At 46.1% G+C, this 26,977-nt stretch overlaps 1 protein-coding gene across 3 annotated transcripts in view; it reads left to right on the top strand.

Annotated features, from left to right (window-relative positions):
- Positions 1-26,977, top strand: part of GJC2 (gap junction protein gamma 2) — a 111,903-nt gene that overhangs the window by 39,060 nt on the left and 45,866 nt on the right. Inside the window, exon 1 of one of the 3 annotated variants that reach the window (XM_048511676.1) lies at positions 8,856-9,027. The exons of the other annotated variants lie outside the window; for them this stretch is intronic. The gene's annotated coding sequence lies outside the window, so the exon portion shown is untranslated. Of the gene's footprint in view, positions 1-8,855; positions 9,028-26,977 lie in introns of those variants that run through there. 3 annotated transcript variants of the gene reach the window in all.

Raw genomic sequence — 26,977 nt, 5'->3', positions numbered from 1 at the left:
AAAGACGACTGCATCATTTTACTCACGATGTGGGATGCTAAAAATGTCAGCCACTCAAGTCAAATGTAGTAGCAAGGACTGGACAACAAATAATGTACTGTCTGTCTCCAGGAGTTGCACCATTTTACACCATTTTTATGGGAACTAAAAGACCACCTACTTTTAATATAAACAAACATAGGGCAGCCTAAGACCCATATATACTTTAATAACGATGTTTGCCTTTGGTACACAGAGCCTTTATCTGGTGTGAGCCTCCAAGAATCTCATGCATCCGTGAGAGTTTCCTTGTGCCAGAAGAGCATGCTGCCATTTGTGGAACAGCTCTGTCGGATCCAGATGCCTGTTTCAGCTGTTGCAGATCTGACTGCCTGTTTTAGTTGCTGTAGATCTGACTACCTGTTTTAGCCGTTGCAGACCAACTGCCTGTTTTAGCTGTTGCAAATCTGACCGTCGTTTTAGCTGTTGCAGACCAACTGCCTGTTCCAGCTGTTGCAGATCTGACTGCCTGTTTTAGTTGCTGTAGATCCGACTGCCTGCTTTAGCTGTTGCAGATCTGACTGCCTGTTTTAGTTGCTGTAGATCCGACTGCCTGCTTTAGCCGTTGCAGGCAAACTGCCTGTATTGGCTGTTGTGGGACCAGCTGCCTGTATTGGCTGTTGCAGATCAACTGCCTGTTTTAGCTGTTGCAAATCTGATTGTCTGTTTTAGCTGTTGCAGATCAACTGCCTGTTTCAACTGTTGCAAATCTGATTGCCTGTTTTTGCTGTTGCAGATCTGACCGTCGTTTTAGCTGTTGCAGACCAACTGCCTGTTTCAGCTGTTGCAGATCTGACTGCCTGTTTTAGTTGCTGTAGATCTGACTGCCTGTTTTTGCTGTTGCAAATCTGATTGCCTGTTTTAGCTGTTACAGACCAACTGCCTGTTTCAGCTGTTGCAGATCTGACTGCCTGTTTTAGTTGCTGTAGATCCAACTGCCTGTTTTAGCTGTTGCAGACCAGTTGCCTGTATTGGCTGTTGCAGGCCCAACTGCCTGGATCGGCTATTGTGGGTCCAGCTGTCTGGATCAACTGCTGCGGTTCCAATAGCCTGTATTGACTATTGTGGATAGCTGTTCAAAAGAGTTACCGGGTTAAAGATGAAAGTGTGTGAGTGTGGTGCATTGAAACCATTGCAAGCATGTAATGTGCAATGGTGTGTCAGGTTTGCCTTAGAGAGAGCTATGGCCATGAGTGTCACATGCTCTTCACCAAACTAAACATCTCTAGCTCCCTAAGCCTCTCTTCGTAGGTCATGGATTCCAGACCTTTGACCATTTTGGTCGCCCTCCTCTGGACCCGTTCCAGCTTGTCAATGTCCTTCCTGAATTGCAGTGCCCAGAACTGTACACAATATTCCAGGTGAGGTCTAACCAATGCAGAATAGAGAGGTACAACGACATCCCTCAATCTAGACACTATACTCCTATTGATATAACCCAGAATCACATTGGCTTTCTTGGCCGCCGCATAACACTGCTGACTCATGTTCAGTCTGTGGTCTACTAAGACTCCCAGATCCCTTTTACATGCATCACTGCCAAGCCAGGTGTCACTCATCCTATATCTGTGTATTTCATTTTTTTCTGCCTAAGTGCAGTATCTTACATTTATCTCTGTTGAAATTCATTTTGTTTGTTTTGGTCCGGCTCTCTAATCTGTCCAGATCGTTTTGTATTCTGACTCTGTCCTCTGTGGTCTTAGCTCCCCCTCCTAATTTGGTGTCATCTGCCTGCCTTGAGTGGGATGTTGGTAAGCTTGGTGAGTTCCGCAGGGCCTGTAAGATGGAGCTATTCCACCGGGCTTTTGGAGGGGCCAGCCGTGGTCCTACTGCCCCCCACTGAATCTGAGGCTGCCTGTCTCCATCTTCTTTATTCTGGTTGGGCCTGATCCACTGATAACATTGCGGGCCCTACCATTTCCTCCCTTCCTTAGCCTTGGTTCAGGCGCCTGTTTAAACAATTTTGTTTTAACATACTTTTGCTGTTTTAATTTATTGCTGCATAGGTTTTAAGGGATTTAAGTTTTTATGCTGTTGATTTGCTGTTCGTTAAAACAGCCATGTTGTGAGCCGCCTCGAGCCCTTCGGGGATGAGGTGGCCTATAAGTTTAATTGATAGATAGATAGATAGATAGATAGATAGATAGATAGATAGATAGATAGATAGATAGATAGATAGATAGATAGATAGATAGATAGATAGATAGATAGATAGATAGATAGATAGATAGATAGATAGATAGATAGATAGATAGATAGATAGATAGATAGATAGATAGATAGATAGATAAAAGCATGCAGAAGAGGGCTTTATCAGTATAGGCCTCCAGATTTTGCAGTTTTCAGCCCCAAGAGTTAGGGTTAACTCCTTCATTATTGGCCTTCTGGAGGATGGAGAAGACTGGTCTTTTTCGGAAGGGCTTTGGGTGAGGATTTCCCCAGATTTTAATTGTTTTCACGCTTGGTTCTGGGTTCTTTTCTCTCTTTTTTTCTCTTTCCCTTTGGTGCTATTGTTTTAAAGGTTTTACCGGCAAACTCTCGGTTCTGATTTGTTGAGACTGGTGTTTCGTGTGGATTTTATCTGGCATGGACGTTTTATTGTTTCGAGCCAGCTGTTAATGGTTGTGGTTTTATTGTCTGCCTGTTTTCAATTTTGGGTTTCTTTTTCGTCTGTCTAGAAAGCTGCTCTGGATTCTTTGTTACCAGGTCAGGGTATGACTCCAGAAAAAAAAACTTTAATCGATAAAAGTAAACAAGTACGCCATGCAGACGTTTTTGAAAAGATCTGACATGGCATACCACCAAGAGGAAAATTCTGCTCTTGCAGGTCATATTTGTACATGAGAAAAAGCAACAAAAACCTTTTGTCTGTTTGATCATAAGCAAGCAAAGAAAATTGGGGGAAAGGAGGTAACCTTGGCGTAGGATTGTTCGGTCTGTTCCTTTGAGAATGAAGTCAGAACAAGTTTGATTGAAGCAGCTACATAGCCCTAACATTCACTTTTTTCAGAGTCTAGTGGCTCTTTATTGAAATTTCATTCCATTAGTATATTCTGGGGTCTAAAAGAGTCAACATGGTATAGTGGTTAAGGTTAGGCTGATCAGACGTCCCGCTTTTGGCGGGACAGTCCCGCCTTCAAACAATTTGTCCCACGTCCCGCGGGTTCTTTTAATTGTCCCGATTTTTGGGAGGCTGCCAAACTGCCTTCTGGGGCGGGGTAGGCGGCCAGATGGTCACCTTTGTAAACCAGGATGGAATAGGCGGCCGCGCGTGTGCATGCGCGTACGGCCACAGGAGCACGGCCTTCTGGGGCTTGCTGTATCCCGCCCTGTCACAGGGTGGGAAACGGCAAGCCCCAGAAAGCAGTGCGCTGCTGCGGCTGCGCGCGCATGCACGCGCGCGGCCGCCTACCCCGTCCCGGTTTACAAAGGTGACCATCTGGTCACCTTAGATAAGGTAGGTGTTCGACTAAGACCTTGGAAATCCAGACTCCCCACTGAAAGCAGGCCGGGGAGTTTGGGGGCCAATCCCATACACTCACTCCTGACCTTGGCTAGTGTTTGGATGGGGGCACTCCAAGGAATACCAGAGAAATGATGTGGAGACAAATAATGTCAAACCACCTCTGAACACTTCTTGTTTTGAAAACCCTCGTCAAAAGTGAGCATGGGGCTAGATCACAGCTCGTCCTTGAAGAAAATACCAGGTTTCATTCCTGGAATCTCCAGTGATAAAGGGTCCCAGGTAATGAATCCAAGGGCCAAATTACCCGTTTGGTTTTGGGTTCACTGCAGCTACAACGGCAGCTGTCCAAGAGCTTTCCTACTGGATGATGCAGAAGGTACACAGTGTTTCCCTCCCCCGTCCGCACAGACACAAACACAGGAAAAGAAATCTTTGCTGAAGACCGAGGAAGCCCAAAGCTCTTTTTTGGCTCTAGGCCAAGTCTTGTCAGATCTTGGAAGCTAAGCAGGGTTGAGTATGGTTAGTAATTGGATGGGAGACTACCAAGGAAGATATGGGTGGTTATGCAGAGGCATTTAACAGCACGCCTGCCTCTGCATACGGTAGCAACCTTGGATTTCCTTGGTTTTTCCCCCATCTGAATATTAGAAGAAGAAGAAGAAGGAGAAGAAGGAGAAGAAGAAGAAGGAGAAGAAGAGTTTGGATTTATATCCCCCCTTTCTCTCCTGCAGGAGACTCAAAGGGGCTTACAATCTCCTTGCCCTTGCTCCCTCACAACAAACACCCTGTGAGTGGGTGGGGCTGAGAGAGTTCCCAAGAGCTGTGACTAGCCCAAGGTCACCCAGCTGGCGGGTGTGGGAGTGCCCAGGCTAATCTGAATTCCCCAGTTAAGCCTCCACAGCTCAGGCAGCAGAGCTGGGAATCAAACCTGGTTCCTCCAGATTAGATACATGAGCTCTTAACCTCCTACGCCACTGCTGCTCACTGTGGCCAACCCTGCTCAGCTTCTGAGATCTGGCAAGATCAAGCTGTCTAATGGACGCGTAGCAAACCATGTCTTCCTTGGTGGTTTCCCATCCAAAAATTAACCATGGTCAACTCTGCTTTCGAGACCCGGTGAGATCAAGCGAACCAATGGTAGCAACCCCTGGTTTCCTTGGTGAACTCCCATCCAAGTACTAACCAAGGCCGACCCTTCTGGGCCATCATCCAGGTGGAGGCAAAAGACAAGCAGGTGGTTTGCCATTGCCTGGCTCTGCATAGCAACCTTGGACTTCTTGGGTGGCCTCCCATTCAAGGACTAACCAAGACTGACCCTTCTTATCTTCCCAAATCTAATAAGATCAGGGCCAGCCAAGTCCTGGCACAAAAGAAGAAGAAGAAGAAGAAGAAGAAGAAGAAGAAGAAGAAGAAGAAGAAGAAGAAGAAGAAGAAGAAGAAGAAGAAGAAGAAGAAGAAGAAGAGGAGGAAGAGGAGGAGGAGGAGGAGAGGGAGGAGGAGGAGAAGAGGAGGAGAGGGAGGAGGAGGAGAGGAGGAGAGGAGGAGGAGGAGGAGGAGGAGGAGGAGGAGGAGGAGGAGGAGGAGGAGGAGGAGGAGGAGGAGTAGTAGTAGTAGTTTGGATTTATATCCCACCTTTCTCTCCTGCAGGAGACTCAAAGGGGCTGACAATCTCCTTGCCCTTCCCCCCTCACAGCAAACACCCTGTGAGGTGGGTGGGGCTGAGAGAGCTCCGAGAAGCTGTGACTAGCCCAAGGTCACCCAGCTGGCGTGTCTGGGAGTGCACAGGCTAATCTGAATTCCCCAGATAAGCCTCCACAGCTCAGGCGGCAGAGCTGGGAATCAAACCCGGTTCCTCCAGATAAGATACACGAGCTCTTAACCTCCTACGCCACTGCTGCTCCAAGGAGGTTTGTGAAATACTTGTGAAAATGTGATTGTAACAATTTTGGAGACAGCGGCCAGTCTGCAGCGGGCGTCACAGAAGAGCAACAGGTCATGCCGAATATTTGCATTTCCTGAGCGATGTCCTGTGGAGGAATGTTGACAGTCACAGTGTGACAAACAGTAGCTGTTTCGGTTGAGAGCAGGAAACCGAACTCATGTCGAGGAACGAACCAATGCCTGGGTGAGCGGATTTGTTTTTCAATAAAAGGAATGCACTTAAAATCTGGAAGATGTTGCATTGTAGGAATGTTAATGCTAAGAAGGGAGAAGGTCACGGGGAACATTCAACACAAACTGTCAAAACACTACCCCAAAGAAGGATGAGCTGCCGCGACTGACCAGGGACTCTCCAGCTGTCTGTTCTATTGTTCATGTTTCACAGCCGCAATTCAGAGCGGTTGCCTTGTGAGGAAGGGAAGAGAGGATTTAACCCTTCATCCCTTACTTGTTTCCACTAATCAAAACCAGTTTCTTGCACTTCCATTAGAAGAAGAAGAAGAAGAGTTTGGATTTATATCCCCCCTTTCTCTCCTGCAGGAGACTCAAAGGGGCTGACAATCTCCTTGCCCTTCCCCCCTCACAACAAACACCCTGTGAGGTAGGTGGGGCTAAGAGAGCTCCGAGAAGCTGTGACTAGCCCAAGGTCACCCAGCTGGCGTGTGTGGGAGTGCACAGGCTAATCTGAATTCCCCAGAGAAGCCTCCACAGCTCAGGCAGCAGAGCGGGGAATCAAACCCAGTTCCTCCAGATTAGATACACGAGCTCTTAACCTCTTACGCCACTGCTGCTCCAATCTGAATCTTAGCAATCTGAAGAAGGAAGGGGAGGGGCTTTAAGAGACCTTTTGGCTCTACACCCAAGAACGAACACACGATACACCCCTTGGGTTTAGCAAGACCACAACTGGATCAAGAGATCTGCAGCCCAGCTCAAACAAACCCCCGATAGCTTTCGAGCAGTTGGGACCTGCTGTAGTCATTTTGCAAGAATATATCTGCCTGGCCAAGAAGCCCCAAATGCAAATATTCCACCTTCTGGTTTCCATATTAAGCTAAAAGGCAGCCTGGTGAGGTGTACCTCTATTCAGCTAGGAAAAAATCAGCACGTTGCAGGTCAGACCGCATTTATACAATTTAATAAATATCATATAAATAAGCAATATTAACTCTCAGTTTGCATGACTTACAGTAATGTACATATCAATGGATATCAACTCAACCAATAATAAACTGCAAAGTCTCACAGGGCTGGCGGGTTGTCACCCTGCTGTAGCACTAATGGAAAGTACAGTTCCAAACTTCACACGAGTCCTGTAAGTAACACAATAGTTGTTTTTGCCTTGCAGACTTCCACCGTCAAGGATCAAAAATACAGCAACGGAATGGGCTCGCGTAACCTCCGTTTTCGCAACTCCATCAGTGTGATGTCCTCTGCGCACGTGGGAGGCTGTCGCACTGCCTTGCGCCCCAGAAGGAGTGCGGCAGCCTTTCAAAAACCGGGATACTTGAAAAAACCCACCGGACGCGGGACAAATTGTTTTAAGGCAGGAATGTCACACCAAAAGCGGGACGTCTGGTCAACCTATCTTTAAGGCCCCTTCCGCACATGCAGAATAATGCACTTTCAATCCACTTTCAGTGCACTTTGCAGCTGGATTTTACTATGCGGAACAGCAAAATCCACTTTCAAACAATTGCAAAAGTGGATTGAAAGTGCATTATTCTGCATGTGCGGAAGAGGCCTTTACCAGTGTGATTTCCTTTTTCCTGCGCAATGGATTATATTGATACAATAGACTCCGTCACAAGATATCCATCCCCAAACTTGCTATTCCAATCATGGATGTATTGCCCAGGGATTTGAGACAGTCCACTGTATGCCATGCTGGCTCTACAAAGTCAATCTATCTCTGATTGTGGTGGGTTTTCCGGACTGTGTGGCCGTGGTCTGGTAGATCTTGTTCCTAATGTTTCGCCTGCATCTGCAGCTGGCATCTTCCGGATGCAGGCGAAACGTTAGGAACAAGATCTACCAGATCACGGCCACACAGTCCGGAAAACCCACCACAACCAGTTGAATCTGACCATGAAAGCCTTCGACAAGACATCCATCTATCTCATCTCTGTTCTTGAGCATGCCATCAAAGAGGTACACAAATGGTCACAAAGACCACTGACTGACCCAGAGCCAGTATTTCAGGCTAACCTACCTTACAGGGTTGCTAAAAGGAGAACGGGAGAACTATGAGCAGCAGTGGCGCAGGAGGTTAAGAGCTCGTATATCTAATCTGGAGGAACTGGGTTTGATTCCCAGCTCTGCCGCCTGAGCTGTGGAGGCTTATCTGGGGAATTCAGATTAGCCTGGGCACTCCCACACACGCCAGCTGGGTGACCTTGGGCTAGTCACAGCTTCTTGGAGCTCTCTCAGCCCCACCTACCTCACAGGGTGTTTGTTGTGAGGGGGGAAGGGCAAGGAGATTGTCAGCCCCTTTGAGTCTCCTGCAGGAGAGAAAGGGGGGATATAAATCCAAACTCTCCTCCTCCTCCTCCTCCTCCTCCTCCTCCTCCTCCTCTTCTTCTTCTTCTTCTTCTTCTTCTTCTTCTTCTTCTTCTTCTTCTTCTTCTTCCTCTTCTTCTTCTTCTTCTTCTTCTTCTTCTTCTTCTTCTTCTTCTTCTTCTTCTTCTTCTATGTATATTGCTCTGAGATCATTGGAGGAAGGGCAGCCTATTCTTTAAAACATGAAATTAATTTAATGTGTAAATTTGTTTGAAATGGTTCCTCTGGACTGTGGCTGAGCCTTCTTCCAATACAACTTTGCGCGAGGTTGTCTGGATGCCTTGACAAGGGCTGTTAAGAGACATTTTCCGATTTGTGTTGCCCCATTTTTCTTTACCTCCAATAATCTGTCATGTACCAACTTTTAAAAGCGTCTGTTTTGAATCAGTTCTAGTGTGATCAAAGAGAAACCCAAAGAGTGGAGGTCAGGAAGAACAATTCTACGAAATTTCAGAATCCTTTCCTCCGGATGCCCAGAAACTGGGGATGTCTTTGCAAACCTTCCCTGTTCTCTTGCAAGAAAACCACGCTATGGCGTGTAACATAAAACAGCTGCAAAGGCTGAAATAACAGAAGGGTGCATTGATTCCTCTTTCCAAATCCCCCCACCTCTACCGAGAGAAATCCTTCTTTTTAAAAGAGAGTAAAAGAGAATCCGTCTATTTTGGAAAACAAACCATCCCCTCCCATAACAACACACACAGAGAGAAGAGTGGAAGAAAATCTGCAACTCGTCTTTGTCAGTGTGCAAGACGGTCTCCGCGGCCTCGCCTCCTATCTCTCTGAGTTAATTCTCCAGACTCCAGGAGCAGGAAAAGAGTTTGCTTCCAGCAGGCGGGAGGGGTGGGGAAAGGCAATGCAGAGTCCTGAGGTGGCTGTTCTCCGTCTGAGCCTTGAGGAGAGCCGAGACCCCAGCCACCCAAAGGAAATGGAGCTCTGATGCGCCAGAGACCGCTTCAGTTAGGATGGAGAGCTTCCCTGAGGACGGATGGGCGGCCAAGGGCTCAGGCGAGAGATCCCCTGTATGTCAATCCCTCTCTTTTACATTTGCAAACTGTTTTGGGGTTGGTTCTCTGCTTCTGCGGCTGCTTCGGACTCCGGATTCTGTGAGAGGGTTGGTCATTCCTCCTTTTTCTTTCTTGTAGAAACTTCCTTGAGACAGAAGGAAGGTCAGGTGTGGGGATCAGCAGGGAGACGTGCAATTCTAAACAGACGAAGTTGTCTTGCTGTTGTGGGTTTTCCAGGCTGCGTGGCCGTGGTCTGGTAATTTTTCTCCCAACGTTTTGCCCCATGTCTGTGGCACCGACGTGGGTGAAACGTTAGGAGCATTGGTCATTCCTCCTTTTTCTTTCTTGTAGAAACTTCCTTGAGACAGAAGGAAGGTCAGGTGTGGAGATCAGCAGGGAGACATGCAATTCTGAACAGACGAAGTTGTCTTGCTGTTGTGGGTTTTCCAGGCTGCGTGGCCGTGGTCTGGTAATTTTCCTCCCATCGTTTTGCCCCATGTCTGTGGCACCGATGTGGGCGAAACGTTAGGAGCAAAACCTACCAGGCCACGGCCGCGCAGCCTGGAAAACTGTAGGGTTTTAAATATATTCAAAGAGATACTTAGCAGAGATGCGGAACGCAAAGTGAAGATATCCAGGGATGCTTTGAGTTGCTTTTGCATAAAAATACTTTACTAGCTTAGGGAAGGGTTACATGGGATGAAAACAATAACAAGCTACACTTCTCTATTACGTAATTACAGTAAAAGACTACATCTTGCCGGCTATTTGCTAACTCGCCTCCTGGTTCAGAACAAGTCTCGTGTGCCAGTGTGCTCGGACAAAGAAATGGAGTTAACTTTATGACCTGGGGCTCTATGTGCTTGCTGGCACGTACACAAGGGTGGTCGAGCTGACCAATGACTAATCAATAGAGTAGGTCATAAAACAGTGACCTGAGCAACTGGTTTACATGCAAACAGTTAACCCTGTAGTAATTGAATTGGGACAGACACTTGCACAAGTACCAACAAAACCCCACAACAGCCCGTTGATTCTGGCTGTGAAAGCGTTTTTTATGCATGTTGTTAGTCCCCGCCCCCACCCCCCACCCCGCCGTAACTTTCTTTTGAACCTTGCAATCTGGATGCAAGTTTGAGATCACCAAATGCAGAATTTTAACACCCTCTATACCAGCGATGGCGAACCTTTTCGAGACCGAGTGCCCAAATTGCAACCCAAAATCCACTTATTTATTGCAAAGTGTCAACACGGCAATTTAACCTGAATACTGAGGTTTTAGTTCAGAAAAAACGGTTGGCTCCAAGGCGCGTGTTACTCGGGAGTAAGCTTGGTGGTAGTCGGTGGCTTTGCTTTGAAGCAACCGTGCAACTCTTTCAATGGGTGAATCATAACCCTAGGAGGGTTTACTCAGAAGCAAGCCCCATTGCCAGCAACCGAGCTGACTCCCAGGTAAAGGATCATGCTTTAGTTCTTCTCATGAAAATCAGTGGGGTTTAACAGCGCCTAACAGGGTTACCTACACTGCTTCCCCAAAACTAGGTCTTAGGTTTAATGCTAATAATCGAGCCCAGTGGCCCAGGCCAGCCTAGATGTGTGTGTGGGGTGTGTGAAGACGACTCTGTTTGTCCGTGCCCACAGAGAGGGCTCTGAGTGCCACCTCTGGCACCCGTGCCATAGGTTCGCCACCACTGCTCTATACTTTCTTTTATTGCAGCCCAAATGGTAAAGGACTGGGGTCTGCCTTGCTAGAAATGGAGGAGTTTAATTTTTGTCAGATTCAAGTTCAGTAGAACCTCTGTGATCGACAAGAGTTCCAGGGGAGATGTTTTCAAGCGTCAAAGCTTCGTTCGTCAGATCTAGCGAAGGGAGCTTGGCCTCCCGGAAGCTTCCACCTTGACTGGGTTTTAGGTCACTGCTGAGTGCGAATCTTGCTCTCATACTGCTGGCCAATGCAGTTACTCGCCTGGAATAAAATCTGCACCAGTAACTGAAAGGTGGTGGTGATGGCCACTAACCTGGATAGCTTTAAAAGGGGCTTGGACAGATTTATGGAGGAGAAGTCGATCTATGGCTCCCAATCTTGATCCTCCTTGATGTGAGATTGCACATGCCTTAACAGTCCAGGTGATCGGGAGCAACAGCCGCAGAAGGCCATTGCGTTCACATCCTGCAGGTGAGCTCCCGAAGGCACCTGGTGGGCCACTGTGAGTAGCAGAGAGCTGGACTAGATGGACTCTGGTCTGATCCAGCTGGCTTGTTCTTATGTTCTTATGTTCTTATGAAAATCAAATCAAAATAGGATTATGTTGGCTTCAGTGATATAGGATTATGTTGGCTTCAGTGATGGGGCATGAAAACATGATGTTTTATTTATCCCACACCACCAAGGGGACAAACTGGTGGAGATTTCATCTCACTGCACGCTGTTTGTGTTTCATGTAGTCGACTTGTGGCTTTCTCTCTGCGACTGGAGCCGTGTCAGGTCTTCTGGATTTCATATGCAGCCTTCTAAACTGGATTCGTTTTTGTTTTCTCGATCGGTAGCAAAGTCAACTTGTGGTCAGGATCGGAGCTCTCTGGGTAGGATTGGGGCCGTCTTGCTCATACCACCCAGGTCTTGGTGCGCTTTTTGGGTTTTGGGTTTAGCCGTGCAGCAGTGGAAGCAGTAAGTTTGCGTATTTTGTGGGCCAGCAGAATCAATTCTCCCTCACCCTTTTACTGATGAGGAGCAGCCGTGGCGTAGGAGGTTAAGAGCTCGTGTATCTAATCTGGAGGAACCGGGTTCGATTCCCCGCTCTGCCGCCTGAGCTGTGGAGGCTTCTCTGGGGAATTCTGATTAGCCTGGGCACTCCCACACACGCCAGCTGGGTGACCTTGGGCTAGTCACAGCTTCTTGGAGCTCTCTCAGCCCCACCTACCTCACAGGGTGTTTGTTGTGAGGGGGAAAGGGCAAGGAGATTGTCAGCCCCTTTGAGTCTCCTTCAGGAGAGAAAGGGGGGATATAAATCCAAACCTCCTCCTCCTCCTCCTCCTCCTCCTCCTCCTCCTCCTCCTCCTCCTCTTCTTCTTCTTCTTCTTCTTCTTCTTCTTCTTCTTCTTCTTCTTCTTCTTCTTCTTCTTCTTCTTCTTCTTCTTCTTCTAAAACGGATCTTGGGAAACATGCGTTTGTCAGGATCCTTTTCTGCCTGATACTTTGGAGGGATGCTGCCAGTCAGAGACGTGAAAGGTTATATCGTCCTTGATGGAGTCTTGCCTTCAGATATGTTACTTAACTATCCTGGAGAGTCAAAACCTGTGTTCAGGGGAAGTGCTTGTTTAAAGTCGTTGGGGGGGGGGGGGGACACAATTTCTGGTTCTAGTGTTATCTACAAAAAAGACACTTAACATCTGTAAACTTGGAATGAAGTGGTGTTGCTAAGGGGGCACTTATTTATTTAGCACATTTTCATGCCACTAGTATGTACTAGCTTATTTTCTGTAGTTAAAAGGCTGGAAGATAAGCTGTCTTCATTTCATGCGCTCAAAACTTTTGCAAGCATGAGGGTGGGCCTTCTAACCGTACAAAGTGACAAACTCGATGGTTGTCTTGTACCCCAACTGGGGTTCTCAGGCCTATTTAAGATTGGCTTGGGGGCAACAGAACAAACCACGGTTTGTTGTTTTGCCCTGTTTGGGTGACAGGACAGATACGGATGAAGCAAGATTCCAGATTGGAGCCTCTTGTGGGAGGAAGGAAGGGAGTATTTCAGCCCCAGGATTTCCAGGGCACAATTCGGCAGCCGCAAGCAGTGGTGGGATCCAAAAATTTTAGTAACAGGTTCCCATGGTGGTGGGATTCAAACAGTGGCGTAGCGCCAATGGGGCTGGGCGGGGCACGATGGGGGCGGGGGCAGGCATTCCGGGGGCGGGGCATTAATAATTTCTCTGTTACTGTAAAAAACTCTTACCGTAAAAAAAAAGTTCCTAATTTCCAGCTGGTATCTTTCTGTCCATAATTTAAACTCATTCTAGCAAGTCCTATCGTCTACTGCCCACAGAAACAACTACTTCTCCTCTAATTGACTGCCTGTCAAATACTTAATACTTTCAAATACTTAATGTTGTTTCTAGAAATCAAAAGAAGGATGCTTTCCTTAAACAAGGAACTGTACCATATTTCTAAAACATGTTTTTAAACCAGCCCAACAGGGAGAAATATCCCGTTTTCTACCTTCTCTAACCAGCCATATAGGAAACAACAGGACTTTATGATTTTTGGACCTAATGGAATTTCTAATTTCTAACGGAAAAGCAGACCCAATGAGTAACCCCCTCTCGGCACACACAAATAATTAGTAACCCACTCTCGGGAACTGGTGAGAACCTGCTGGATCTCACCTCTGGCTGCAGCCACAGTTGGTTGTTAATGTTTTGTCTATGTGGAGTCATTCTCAGCCCTGTGAAGAAGAGAAGTGAAAGGTTGTGTGCGACTTTTCCCCTGGGATCTTGCTACAGGCCAACTCAGCTACTCACAACCTTGGCAAAACTACAGTTCCAATAATCCTCGGGGAGGAGCCGTGACCGCACCAATCCCGTAACATCGCAGTGGGTTTGTTATATCCTTTGCTCTGAAAGAAACTGACCGGGATGCCCTGAAACTGATCCGAAGGCTGCCCTGAATGGCCCTAATCCTTGGCAAAGCACAAACGCAACAGCTGCAATAGGTTGACCTCGACACCCCAAAACTCATTCCGGAGCCGCTAGATGGAGCAGGATCCTTTGTTACAAGTCCTCTGTCCTTGCTCAAAAGTGACACAGAGGAAAACTTTGGGAGCAGAGATGGAGTAGGGCTGGAGTTGAGTCATGAACGCTGCGGCGACAGCAGCCGAGCGAAAGGAAAAGACACGCAGCTGTGCGACAGAGGCGCATTTGTGCGTGTCGATTTAGCTGGCTTTTCAGAGAAGACCCGTGCCGTAGCTAATAGTTGACAATGCGGAACTTTTTGCATTCCAAGCATTCACAGCGCCTGTCCTAAGGGTGCAATGGAAAGAATAGACCGCTGAGAACCCTCAATGACTAAATGCTCTTGGCCTAGGAAAAGTTACACCCAACACACAATCTTTTCTTATCATCCGCTGAAAAAAGTTTTTTAAAAATGTAATCTGTTGGGTTAGAGAGCTGGCGTGGAGTAGTGGTTAAGAGTGGTAGGAGTGGTAAGAGTGATCTGGAAAACTGGATGTGATTCCCCACTCAACCACATGAGTGGCAGACGCTAATCTGGTGAACTGGGTTTGTTTCTTCTCCTCTATCTGAAGCCTGAGGGTGACCTTGGAACAGTCAGTTCTCTCTGAACTCTCTCAGCTTCACCTATCTCAAAAGGTGTCTGCTGTAAGGAGAGGAAGGGAAGGAGTTAATAAGTTGCCTTCAGTCTCCTTACAGGAGAGAAAGGCAGGGTATAAATCCAAACTCCTCCTCCTCCTCCTCCTCCTCCTCCTCCTCTTCTTCTTTTATTATTTATTATTATTCATTAAATGTAGTATACCGCCCTATCCCCGAAGGGCTCAGGACATGCTCTTCTTCTTCTTCTTCTTCTTCTTCTTCTTCTTCTTCTTCTTCTTCTTCTTCTTCTTCTTCTTCTTCTTCTTCTTCTTCTTCTTCTTCTTCTTCTTCTTCTTCTTCTTCTCTTCTTCTTCTTCTTCTTCTTCTTCTTCTTCTTCTTCTTCTTCTTCTTCTTCTTCTTCTTCTTCTTCTTCTTCTTCTTCTTCTTCTTCTTCTTCTTCTTCAATTTTGTTTAATCTCAGTTCTTTAGCTGGTTGTTGGCCTTTCTTTACAATTCTAGTCCAACCCAGAGGCCAAGGGCATTGTAACGTATTGGCATAGTATTCATGCGGATCCCAGCAGGGCTGCCTTCCGAATCTGATAAATGTCGACTTTGTCAATTTGAAGATGTTGCAAGCGCCGTCCAGATGTTTTCAGAATGGCCAGTTACCAGTCTTCAGGTGAGGGCTGGAAATGTCCTGGAATTCCAACTGATCCCCAGACTATAGAGATCGGTTCTCCTGGGTAAAATAGCTGCTTTGGAGGATGGACCATATAGTATAGGCTGACCAGACATCCCACTTTTGGCGGGACAGTCCCGCCTTAAAACAATTTGTCCCGCAGGTTTTTTCAAGTGTCTCGATTTTTGGAAGAAGAAGAAGAAGAAGAGTTTGGATTTATATCCCCCCTTTCTCTCCTGCAGGAGATTCAAAGGGGCTTACAATCTCCTTGCCCTTCCCCCCTCACAACAAACACCCTGTGAGGTAGGTGGGGCTGAGAGCTCAGAAGAACTGTGACTAGCCCAAGGTCACCCAGCTGGCGTGTGTGGGAGTGTACAGGCTAATCTGAATTCCCCAGATAAACCTCCACAGCTCAGGCGGCAGAGCGGGGAATCAAACCCAGTTCCTCCAGATTAAATACACGAGCTCTTAACCTCCTACACCACTGCTGCTCCACTGCTGCTGCACTGCCTTCTGGGGCGCAAGGCAGTGTGGCAGCCTCTCACGCGCACGGCCTTCTGGGGCGCTTCCGTTTCCTGCCCTGTGACAGTATTACAACCTGCTGAGGCCCTCCAACTATCCTCTCTAGCCCACCCAAATCTCTAGGGATTTCCTTGTCCAGACCTAGCAACCCTGCTTGATAGAACAACAGCCTGGCTCAATAGAAGGTAATTTCATGTGTTCAGGCAAAGCTGATACTTGACCAAAGGGGAATTTCTGTACAGCCATTTGTGGTGTGCTTTGTCGGCCATGCCGTTTCCACTGCAGGAAAATGGAATTGCTTGTTCTTCTGCCCAGTTATTTCCGCTCCACTCTGCAGGAAGACATCGTGAACTGTGTTCATTTCAAAGGGTACACATTTCAATTTCCTTTTGTCGCATCCTCACACAGGTCAGAAGAGCCTGCAAAGGAATGGATGGTTCTCCCAGTGTGTTCCCCAAAGAGGATTACACTCAGCACATTTCTGGTGCTCCCGGGCCTGAATGTTGTCTGGCTGTTCTCGACCATCACCGGAGCCTTATCGGTTCTGGCTCCAGTCTGTCAAGTGAAACCCAGGTCCTGTGAGACCCAGGCCCTGTGAGATTTGGTAGCATCTCGTAGGGTCTGCAAGACGGAGCTGTTCCCTTGGGCTTATAATTGAGGCAACAACAGTGTTCCGTCTAAGTTATCTTCCCTCTCTCTTCACCTCCTCCATTTATTTATTTGATTGTTTATTTGTTGCCCTTACCCTTGGGAGCTCAGGGTGGCCCCCAGCATTTAAAATACAAACATCCCTCCCAGTGGTGGGATCCAAAAAATTTAGTAACAGGTTCCCATGGTGGTGGGATTCAAACTGTGGCGTAGCACCAATGAGCTGGGCGGAGCACGACGGGGGCGTGGTCAGACATTCCAGGGGCGGGGCATTCCTGGTTGGGGCTGTGGCAAGGATGCAGCCGCTGCGCCGGTCCTTGGGCGGGAAACGAATGCATGCAGGCGCAGGCTGCCACGCACGCCGGTGCACCTCCTGCTAGACTGCTTCAAGTTCTGCGCGCTACTGCTGAGAGGAGGGGCGTAACTAAGGCAAAAATCACGTGGCAAAATCACCCATTAGTAACCCCCTCTCGGCACACACAAATAATTAGTCACCTACTCTCGGGAACCTGTGAGAACCTGCTGGATCCCACCTCTGATCCCTCCCCTTTTTGCTCCTTTATTGGTGTGAATGTTGGTTTTTAAAGGGATATAGTCCAACTGTTTTAATTGTGATCCTCTCAGCGGTGATAATGGCGCCAGGATACAGTTGAGAAGTTTTTATTGATTTTATTGCTGTCAGTCGATGTTGTATGCCTCCCTCGGCCGTTATGGGGAAGGGCAGCCTATCAAGCAAATAAAACAAACAAATAAATGGCTGGAGGCAGACCAAGATGACAGATGCATCTGTATGCACCTGAGGGCCTCTTGTAGGCTTCTTGAAGAGAAGGGCAGGAAGGTAGGTGAAAGGAACCAGGAGGAACCGGGTTTGATTCCCAGCTCTGCCGCCTCAAAGGGGCTGACAATCTCCTTGCCCTTCCCCCCTCACAACAAACACCCTGTGAGGTGGGTGGGGCTGAGAGAACTCCGAGAAGCTGCGACTAGCCCAAGGTCACCCAGCTGGTGTGTGTGGGAGTGCACAGGCTAATCTGAATTCCCCAGAGAAGCCTCCACAGCTCAGGCGGCAGAGCGGGGAATCAAACCTGGTTCCTCCAGATTAGATACACGAGCTCTTAACCTCCTACGCCACTGCTGCTCCTAGTGGACTTTGTGACACCCTGTGGCAGTGAGTTCTATAAGTTAGCTGGCATATATACAGAGTTCTGTAAGCTGATTGCGCATTTTGTTTCATGCTCCGCGGTGGCATTGTGTTGGTGCCGTTTCCTTGCAGCTTTACACTCGCCGCCCGTGCGCGCACTGACCCGCACGCTTTCGTACCCGTGGAAAGATAGCAAGTAGCAACTTCATGGGTTAAAGAAGACTTGCAGTTCAGAAGACAATAGGCACATTATACGATAACAGCTCATTTTCCTGTGACTGGGGGCACATGCCTTCCTTAGGGACAACCTTTTCTTCTCCTGATAGAGCCACAGCCGCGCACGGCCTGCAGAGATTAAGCTCTCAATGGGCCAATTGTGGGATTGAGATAAAGGCTCTCCTGACCCTGTTTGACTGTGGCTTTTCTTTACGATCTGGACATGAAACCCGGGCAAACAATCTTTTCCTAGCAATGGGACAGAAGAAGGAAAGGAGCGCATGAGAGCTGAAAAAGTTACCTGCTATCCCAAAGCGGAGTATTCCGCAGCCAGCCGTCCGCTTAGCTGCAGGGGACGTTTGCTGACTCGCAGATGAATTTTTGAATCGCGCTACAGACCGTCGGTGGCCATGGATGCTGATGGAGAACCAAGTTCGCAAGAAGATGTCGTCCGACACCCTGTTTCCAGATGCTGTCGGTTTCCTTGAGGCATCGGCAAATCTGTGCTTCGCGCAAAATTGTCGTCCTGGGTCAGAATCTCCGGTTTGGGAGTTTAAGTGTTCCAGATGTGCCGGTGGAGGCCGAGTTAAAAACGGAATGGCTTGGATGTTCCAGCTGTGGGACACTGGAAATGCATTCTGGTAATTCAGGGGTTTGGATAGTGTATTAAAAATGGAGGGCAGAGAGAGATGTTCTTGTCTTGGTAGTGGACCCTTGTTAAACCTTTGACATATTTTGACAACAGGTATCCTGAAGATGTTCCAGGCAGAGGTGGGATCCAGCAGGTTCTCACCAGTTCCCGAGAGTGGGTTACTAATTATTTGTGTGTGCCGAGAGGGGGTTACAAATTGGGTCTGCTTTTCCATTAGAAATTCCACTAGGTCCAAAAATCATAAAGTCCTGTTGTTTCCTATGTGGCTGGTTAGCAAAGGTAGAAAATGGGATAATTCTCCCTGTTGGGCTTTTTAAAAACATGTTTTAAAAATATGGTAAAGTTCCTGGTTTAAGGAAAGCATCCTTCTTTTGATTTCTAGAAACAAAATTAAGTATTTGAAAGTATTAAGCATTTGACAGGCAGTCCATTAGAGGAAAAGTAGTTGTTTCCTTTGCTGGTGCAGTAGGACTCCATAGGACTTGCTAGAATGAGTTTAAATTATGGACAGAAATATGCCAGCTGGAAATTGGGAACTTTTTTTTTACAGTAAGAGTTTTTTACAGTAACAGAGAAATTATTAATGCCCTCAGCCTCTAGAATGCCCTTCGGCCACTGCGCCGCAGTCTCCCCTCACCTCATTGGCGCTACGCCACTGTTTGAATCCCACCACCATGGGAACTTGTTACTAAAATTTTTGGATCCCACCACTGCCCACAAGAGACACCTTGTGAGGTAGGTGAGGCTGATAGAGTTCTGAGAGGACTGTGACCAGCCCAAGACTTCCCCATGGAAGAGTGGGGAATCGAACCCAGTTCTCCAGATCAGAGTCCACCACTCATGTGGAGGAGTGCAGAATCAAACCTGGTTCTTCAAGTTAGAGTCTGTCACTCTCAACCACTACGCCACGCTGGCACACGCTGGGCAATCTCTGCATGCGTTCCGGGCAGCTAAACGAATCCAGAATCTCCCCTCACCGCGTAACGGGAGCACTCGCCTGCATCCTGCAATCCCTCCTTAAACAACCTCAGCCTGGGCTGCAAATATTTGTTTTGGCTCATGGGGCAGAGGTCTCCCCTCATCAGAAGTGAGAACAATGTGGAACCCCCCCCCCCCCCCGGCCCGTTTCTGGAAATGCCTCTCTCCACATTCCTCAGTCTGCTCTGGCCAAGACCTTGCCTGAATCTACGCGCTCCGGAGAGGCCGTTTTGCTTCTCACTCAATCTTCCTCGCTCAAATGTCCCTGGGTGACGTGGCCTGTTCCCGTTATCTGCCAAGTCTGAACATCAAAAATCTGGGCCAGAAGGAGAAACCTTGAGCAAAGGGCACTCTCCTTGGCTGGTGTGTGTTTTGTGCACTGTGCCAAAAGAAACCCCGGCAAGATCTAAGGGGGGAAAGGACGGCATTGGACAGTCATAAACTGCAAGGAGGAAGTCAAGAGTTTCAGATTTTCACTGCTCAAGAAGAACAAGAAGAGTTTGGATTTATACCCCACCTTTCTCTTCTGCAAGGACACTCAAGGTGGCTTAGAAGAAGAAGAAGAGTTTGGATTTATATCCCCCCTTTCTCTCCTGAAGGAGACTCAAAGGGGCTGACAATCTCCTTGCCCTTCCCCCCTCACAACAAACACCCTGCGAGGTGGGGCTGAGAGAGCTCCGAGAACCTGTGACTAGCCCAAGGTCACCCAGCTGGCGTGTGTGGGAGTGCACAGGCTAATCGGAATTCCCCAGATAAGCCTCCACAGCTCAGGCGGCAGAGCTGGGAATCAAACCCGGTTCCTCCAGATCAGAGTGCACCTGCTCTTAGCCACTACGCCACTGCTTACAAGTTCCTTTCCCCTCCTCTCCCCACAACAAACACCCTGTGAGGCAGGTGGGGCTCAGAGAGTCCCGAAGAACGGTGGGAAATGAAACCCGGTTCTCCATATTAGGATCCACATGCTCTCAACCAATACACCACGCTGGCAACAAAGGAAAAAGAAAGGGGAAGGAAGAACAGCTCCATAGGCCTGGAGGAACAGCTCCATCTTTCAGGCTCTGCAAAACTGCGATGATAAATCCTGCAGCAGGTGATATGAAAAATCTTGCTTTGAGACCCTGGACAGCCACTGCCAGCCAGAGTAGACAATACTAGTCTGAATTGGCCAATTACCTAGTATAGGGGAATTTCATGGGGTCACCTCCTCAGTCAAGGTCCCTGGGAAAAACCTCCCACTTCCATATGCCCCGTTTAGGAAATGAGCCTTTCTGCAGCTGAAAAAGTATGACCTGGAACCAGTGGTGGGATCCAAAAATGTTAGTAACAGGTTCCCATGGTGGTGGGATTCAAACAGTGGCGTAGCGCCAATGGGGCTGGGTGGGGCACAACGGGGGTGTGACGAATGCACTTATCCTGCATTCAGTTTACAGGGTGGAGTTTTCCCTGAAAGAGTTAAGCCCTGGCCAGCCCTGATTGGCCAGAGAAAAAAATGCAGGTACTATAAATAGAGTCAGCGGGAGTGCTGAGGGGTTCTTTTTGGTCTTTTTGGCTTTTTGGCTCTGTCTGTGAGCTTTTGTGCCTTCGGGTACGTTTTGTGGCAGAGTGAGGAGATTCTGCCAAGATCTCTCACTGCTGTTCTTTGTTAATAGCTGAGGAAGCTATTAAGACATTGGAAACCCTGAGTCTGGAGGAGAGTGACCGCCACTCAGGTGTTTTGAGGGAAAACCTCTGACAAGTCTAAAAGTCTGTCCTCCACAGTTAACACCAGTCTTGGGAGGCCCAGTCCTGTGGCAGAGAGGCCAAATTTGGGATTGTGGGAGAGGGAGGCTGGTATGCCAGAATCCCACCGGGCGACTGGGTGTTTTGTTTAGTGGTTAGGGCACAGTGGACTGCTAGAGTCTGTCAACAGAGAGTGTAAACCTCTAAAGAAACATCTTTCTTCTGGAAACATCTTTTCTGAAGAAAAAATCTTTACTAAAGAGACACCTGCGAAAGTGTCCAGTAACGCTTTAAAACTTGAAGTGAAGTGCCATTAACATCTCTGCAACTGCTAAGAGCTCTGGAAATCATTAAATTCTGGAAACCAACAAGCGTGCAAACTTCCTCCTCAAGTTACCTGAGCAGCTCTTTTAAGCCAGAAATAAACAAGTTTTAAGTTTTGTTGTTCAGTTAAATTCGATTGACAATTTCTGAATACCTTTTAATGGCATATAGATTGTTTTAAGATTAGCTTAGTAAGATAATAAATAGAAGCCTTTTTCTCGGTTCCTGCATGCAGAGGGAAGCACGCTTTTACCTTCTCCTCGCAAAGTCTTTATCAAATATTTATTAACTTTTACCAAATATTTATTAACTTTTACCAAATATTTATTAACTTTTATCATATTTTTTAACCTTCTGCCACCTTATAATAATTCCATCGTTTGGAATAAGTTGCTCTAAAATGTTTTGAATTCCTCCAAGTTGGAAATGAGCTTTGCATCTCGACTGCTGAGCAGTTTTTAGTTAGTAAATTACTCCAGCTGTAGTTAAGTACTAGGAGTTTTATTGTTTATGTGGATTTTTTACTTCTCCTTGTGTAAATATTGTTCCCTTGTTTGAGAAATATGGGAAACAGGAAACGCCGTAAGGTCCCTCCCCAATTTATCTGGGCAGAAAAAACAAAACAAAGTAAAATAGCGCTAACTACTTTCAAGATAGGATCCACAGTTGAGGAACTGCTAACAGGATGTTGGACCTGGAAAATAGGGTTTGCTATTTTAGAGGAACTCTTCAACAACATAGCGAAGATGCTGCCTTGAAATGAATCATGCACTCCCCCCTGTCTCCTCGAGCTGGTCACAACGTACTCAAGCAAAACGCCCATTGACTCGATTTTGCTTCTGCCAAGTCATGCCTTTATTTCCAAAACCTTGGAACTTCTTTTGGACAATTTTAACAATATTGGAATCTAAACTAGAGTCACTGAATAGGCTTCCAGTCAAACAATGGAGCAATTTAGCAATCAACTTCTGCTAGTAGGAGAACAATCTTAGTTCTCATTTTGTAAATCTCAGAAACCAAATCTCTGCACTAAACTGAATTTCCAATCCCTCGCTTTTGCAAAGGGGAGCAAATAACTTTGTATATTAGAGAGTCCAGTCTGAATGCATATCGCTAGACACCTACTCCGGATTAGACAATCACTTTGCTCCTTATTGCACTGCAAACCAAAGTAGATTTATATCTTTTAAGATTTGAGTCGCTTCCCAAAAATGGGTTACTACAGAAGACTTGCCCTTACTTTCACGCAGAAACTATGACTCCTAACAGACTTTTTTTAAAATTAAGGGACTATCTGGGTAAGAAAAAAAATATGATATATACATGTGGTGAGGGAATGTTTAAAAATACAACTGTCAACAATCTTATTGAACTGGAGCTCAGAATCGCTGTGCCAAAAGCTCAGTCTTCCAAACCCAAGATTTAATTAATGATTGGAGACAATTGGTAGCACAATTGTCTCTGATTCTCAGTTCCTCACCCTCTAAAAAAGAAACAGAAGAACATATGCACAATGATCTACCCACTAACACAGGAAAAGCAAACACCCAACATAAAGAAGAAAATCCAAGCAGAACTCCTCTAATTATGGGAGTTGCGAATTTCTCTTTGGACAAGTGCATAGGAGCTCCACTTGCTGCTTCCAACTTCCAATATACCTTACTTAATGGGAAGTCGATCCAAAACCATGTTGAAACCCTACATCCTGAGGATGTAATCAACGTAAACAGAGGCAAATCGTGGGCACAAGAACTTTCATAGAAATCAATTGGCATGGGATCCATCAGCAATCCAAGCACCAGAGGCAAATATCAATCTACAAGCACAAACAAGGGACTTACAGGGAAGTTTTGGTTATAACTGAAACAACTATTAGCAAGAAGCACCTGAGGCAGTTGTAGAATTCACCTCAGGTAGGAGTAGAAGTAGCAATAACACCATGCCCTAATAAAATAAGTCATTTATTACAACCTTCTTTTGACCAATATGGATAAGGATTTGATAACAATGCACCAACAAGAAAGATTCCTAGTAAATGTATTAGCCAATGGTCCCCATCTGCCAAACAGAGTGCTCTCACAAGTTGCTAAGGCCGACTCTCACTGGACTCTAGGACTGCTAGTTCTCACAATACTCATCATCGTATACATTGACTGAAATGGACGCTATGACACAAGCGGAAACAGCTGGAAACAGAGCCTGTGAAAGCAGGAGGCCAAGGGAACTCTGAGCAACCAACGGCTGGAAGTCCCTCTACCTTGACAGTGGGTCCAGGAATACTTGGTCCCTCCTCCAAGAGTCTGCTGGTGGTATTCCTCCAGCTGTGCATGCAGCCTCCTCATAAGAGAACATCCCTCCTTCAATGGCTGCATACAGCATTCCTGCTTACCAGCAATTTCATCCCTGGATTCTTCCAACTGACGCCAAAAACAATTTTGATCTTCTCGGGTTCTGTCTTGGAATATCTCGGGGTGGAGGAATAAATGCGGGAACCCAAACTTTCAAATATCTGAGAAAAGCAGATCTTAATTCTCTTTACAGGGAAACTTGGCTATATCATCCCATAGATTCTTTTTGAGGGCTACAGGGCCTCTCTGCTCCCCCCCAGCAATTAAAATGCAATGGGCCCGGCCGTCTTCAGGGTCTCTGCATTTTAATTTCTGTCTCTCTGCCAGCAAAAAAATTCTATCAACCCTCCCACTTCTAATTCAAGCATTGCTGATTGACTATTGGGGCAACCTATCACTGATATTCATTAATAATGTATATCCTACTCTGGTGCTGAATAATAACGCTCGTGGATGACCTCATGGGTAAAATTTATCCTCGCTTGTTGAGGAGCTAGAACTAAAATATCCTTCAACTGAAATTACTATATTGGGGGATTTCTCTAATGCGTAGAGTGGGTAATAATCTAACCTCATATTTGGAACGTGGAAGGTTATGGATGATAACGATATGCTTCATTCACTCTTACTTCCATCAGAGCTGCCATTCTGAGGATACCCAGACCCAATTACACTGCTAGGAATCTGATCTAATTCGCTATGACAAACATAACATGTTATGGCTCAAATGGTCTAAAAAAATGCTAGTGGACTGTTCTAATAATTTCTACATTTGTTAGTACTTGGGGAACAGTGTTATAGATTATTGTTTTATGGTCACCAAAATTAAGAACTTCAGTCCAGTCTTTTAAGATAGGAGACCTTCTACTAGGAGATCACCTCTCACTTAACCTTGTTCTCCATCAGGAAGCAGGGGTGGACGCTCCTATGGACATACATCTAAAGAGTATTTTACCCACGCTTTTCTGGACATCCCATTTTGGCCCTTCTTACCGGCCAATGAGCTAATTAATTCTCAGCATCTAGGTAATCTCTTAAGTGCTTTTTTATAAGGCAGGTCTCGCCTTGTGTGGCAAATTGGCAATTTTGAAACATTAATCAAGTATACTCACAGGACTATCTTGTAAAGTCCGCTAAGCAGAAACCTCCATACAGCACTCAGAGGTGCCCCCCTGGTTTGACAAAGAGTGCCAAAGTAGAATTAAAACAAACTAATTCGTGCATCTTACCAACAATTCAAGAGGATTTAGAAATCCTGTGTCACAAGTAATCAGCTAGTTCAATATAAAACTACTCTTTCATTCTTTTAAATGAAAGAGAAACAGGTTCTAGTATAAGCGCAGAATCAGTGGGATCATGAGATCAAGTTGTAATCTCCAACAATGACTCAAGACAGTGCTCTTTGGGCTCTTGGACAAACAGGACTTGGACTCCAATAAAATGAGGGCTGCTTTCTTCCATTCTCCCTGAGGTTTGGATAGATCATTTTGCTAAGCTGTTCCAAAAGGAAGAGACCAGTAACATTTATCATCCATCTCCATCATTAGGGGATGATTCCAAATGGCCTCCTGTTACAACTCAGGGAAATCATGGATCTTAATAATAACTGAATTGAAACTCCGTGAAAGCCTCTGGCCCTAGATATAATTTCCCCAGAGATACTTGGAAGTCGATATAGAGTGGTGGGCACCCCTTTTGGCACAATCTATTCACCCAAATCAATGACTCAGGCCTCATTCCTAAGCCTTTGGCTATCTGCAGTCATTGTACCCATTTATAAAAAAAAAGGTGACCCATCGGATCCTGCACAACTTCCTCCTACCTACCATTAGTTTGACATCAGTCATTGGGAAAAAATATATGCTAAGACACTTCTTATATCCAAACCACAGGCCTGGACTCCATTCATCAGAAACATCATTGGCCCAGAGCAAATAGGGCTCTTCACGAGGGGGAAATCCATCGTTAGATTCACAAGCATGCTTCTTACGCATTTGGTTATTAATAAATACCCAAAAGTCCAAGAAGTAAACTTTATGCTGCCTTCATTGGATTTGAAGGCAGCATTTTGACACAGTCTCTAGAGAACGTCTTTGGAATAAATTGGCTATACAAGGAATAGACAATAAACTTCTTTTCTAATCAGGCAACTTTTATACCAACACAAAACTGCAGAGTTAAGTGCTCACTTGAAGGTCTCTAAGGACTGATTCTATTTCTACCCTTTAAAGGTGTGGAGGCAAGGCATGTGTGTTAGCAATCTCAACCCTTTCAATTTATTTTTGAGTGACCTTCCATCAGCCTTATTGGAAATTAATAACCATGCCCCTAAATTAGGCCTTCCAAGGCATATTCCAATACTTCTATATGCTGATGATACCCATCCCTTCTATCTCAGCTTCAAAAGTTGGACTTAGTCGACTGCTGAATAGATGTGGGCAGTAACTGTACAGATAACGGACTAGTCATCAATTATCAAAAGCATCTTTCAAGATTTTGATCTTTGCCAAACAATACAAAACATAACTAAGGGCGATTAATAAAGTGCCAGTGGAGCAGGGTTAACCAATACAAATATCTTGGAATTACATTTTCTTATAACCTCCTGGTTACCCCACAAAAAAAGCCAAGCTATTGCAGGTGCTACCATCAGTTATTCTGCCACTGCATCTTCTTTATGGAAAGGGCCATACCCTTGTCCCAGCAGCATTAAAAAATCTTTAACTCTAAAGGATAGAAGCGCAAGAAGTTACTTTATGAGTACCTATCTGGCTCCAAGCAGTTGATCGATCTAATTCCTTTGAATAATTGTCCAATCCAAATTTTTTCCGTGAAATTATGGCCCTGCCAGGGATTGTGTAATCAGACATGCGGCCCTCTGTTTGTAGAACTGGGCCAAAATTCATTAGTTTATAGGGTTTGGTTGAGAGCTTTTAAATTTTGGCTTCACTTGCATTTCTCGCGATGCATGAGCACCTCGCTGATTCACCTACTTCTTGTCTGATAATTGTGGCTAATCCATTGGTTCTCTCTGATCGAAAGAAAGATTGAATCACTTGGTATATCTCCTCGACTCGCTTTTCCCCGCTATCTAGTTCAGAATCCTACAACTTGTTAAAACAAAAAAATTGTTGGAAAGCTAATGGATTAATTTATTTAGGGCTGCTATGAAAAAACTTTGTTCACCCCTTACATCTTTCTAATACCCCTATATCAAAACAGGGATGGCTCCCTCATTTGTATTTCTTTGACTAATCCAATGGCAGAGAAGAGCCCTCACACTTGCTCTCGCTTCAATGTTTTCCTCCTCCCGACCCATTATTGCGTGGGTAGATTTTAAATTAAACTTGGAAAACAGAGCTGTAAAGGGTATGTGCCTCTCTGTGGTGAACAACAAATTGAAACATTGGCACATCAACTGCTTTATTGCCCTAAATCT

The sequence above is a fragment of the Sphaerodactylus townsendi genome, linkage group LG11 (genome assembly GCF_021028975.2).
Source record: "Sphaerodactylus townsendi isolate TG3544 linkage group LG11, MPM_Stown_v2.3, whole genome shotgun sequence".
Classification (NCBI taxonomy): Eukaryota; Metazoa; Chordata; class Lepidosauria; order Squamata; family Sphaerodactylidae; genus Sphaerodactylus; species Sphaerodactylus townsendi.
This window is presented reverse-complemented; position numbering and strand designations above follow the sequence as displayed.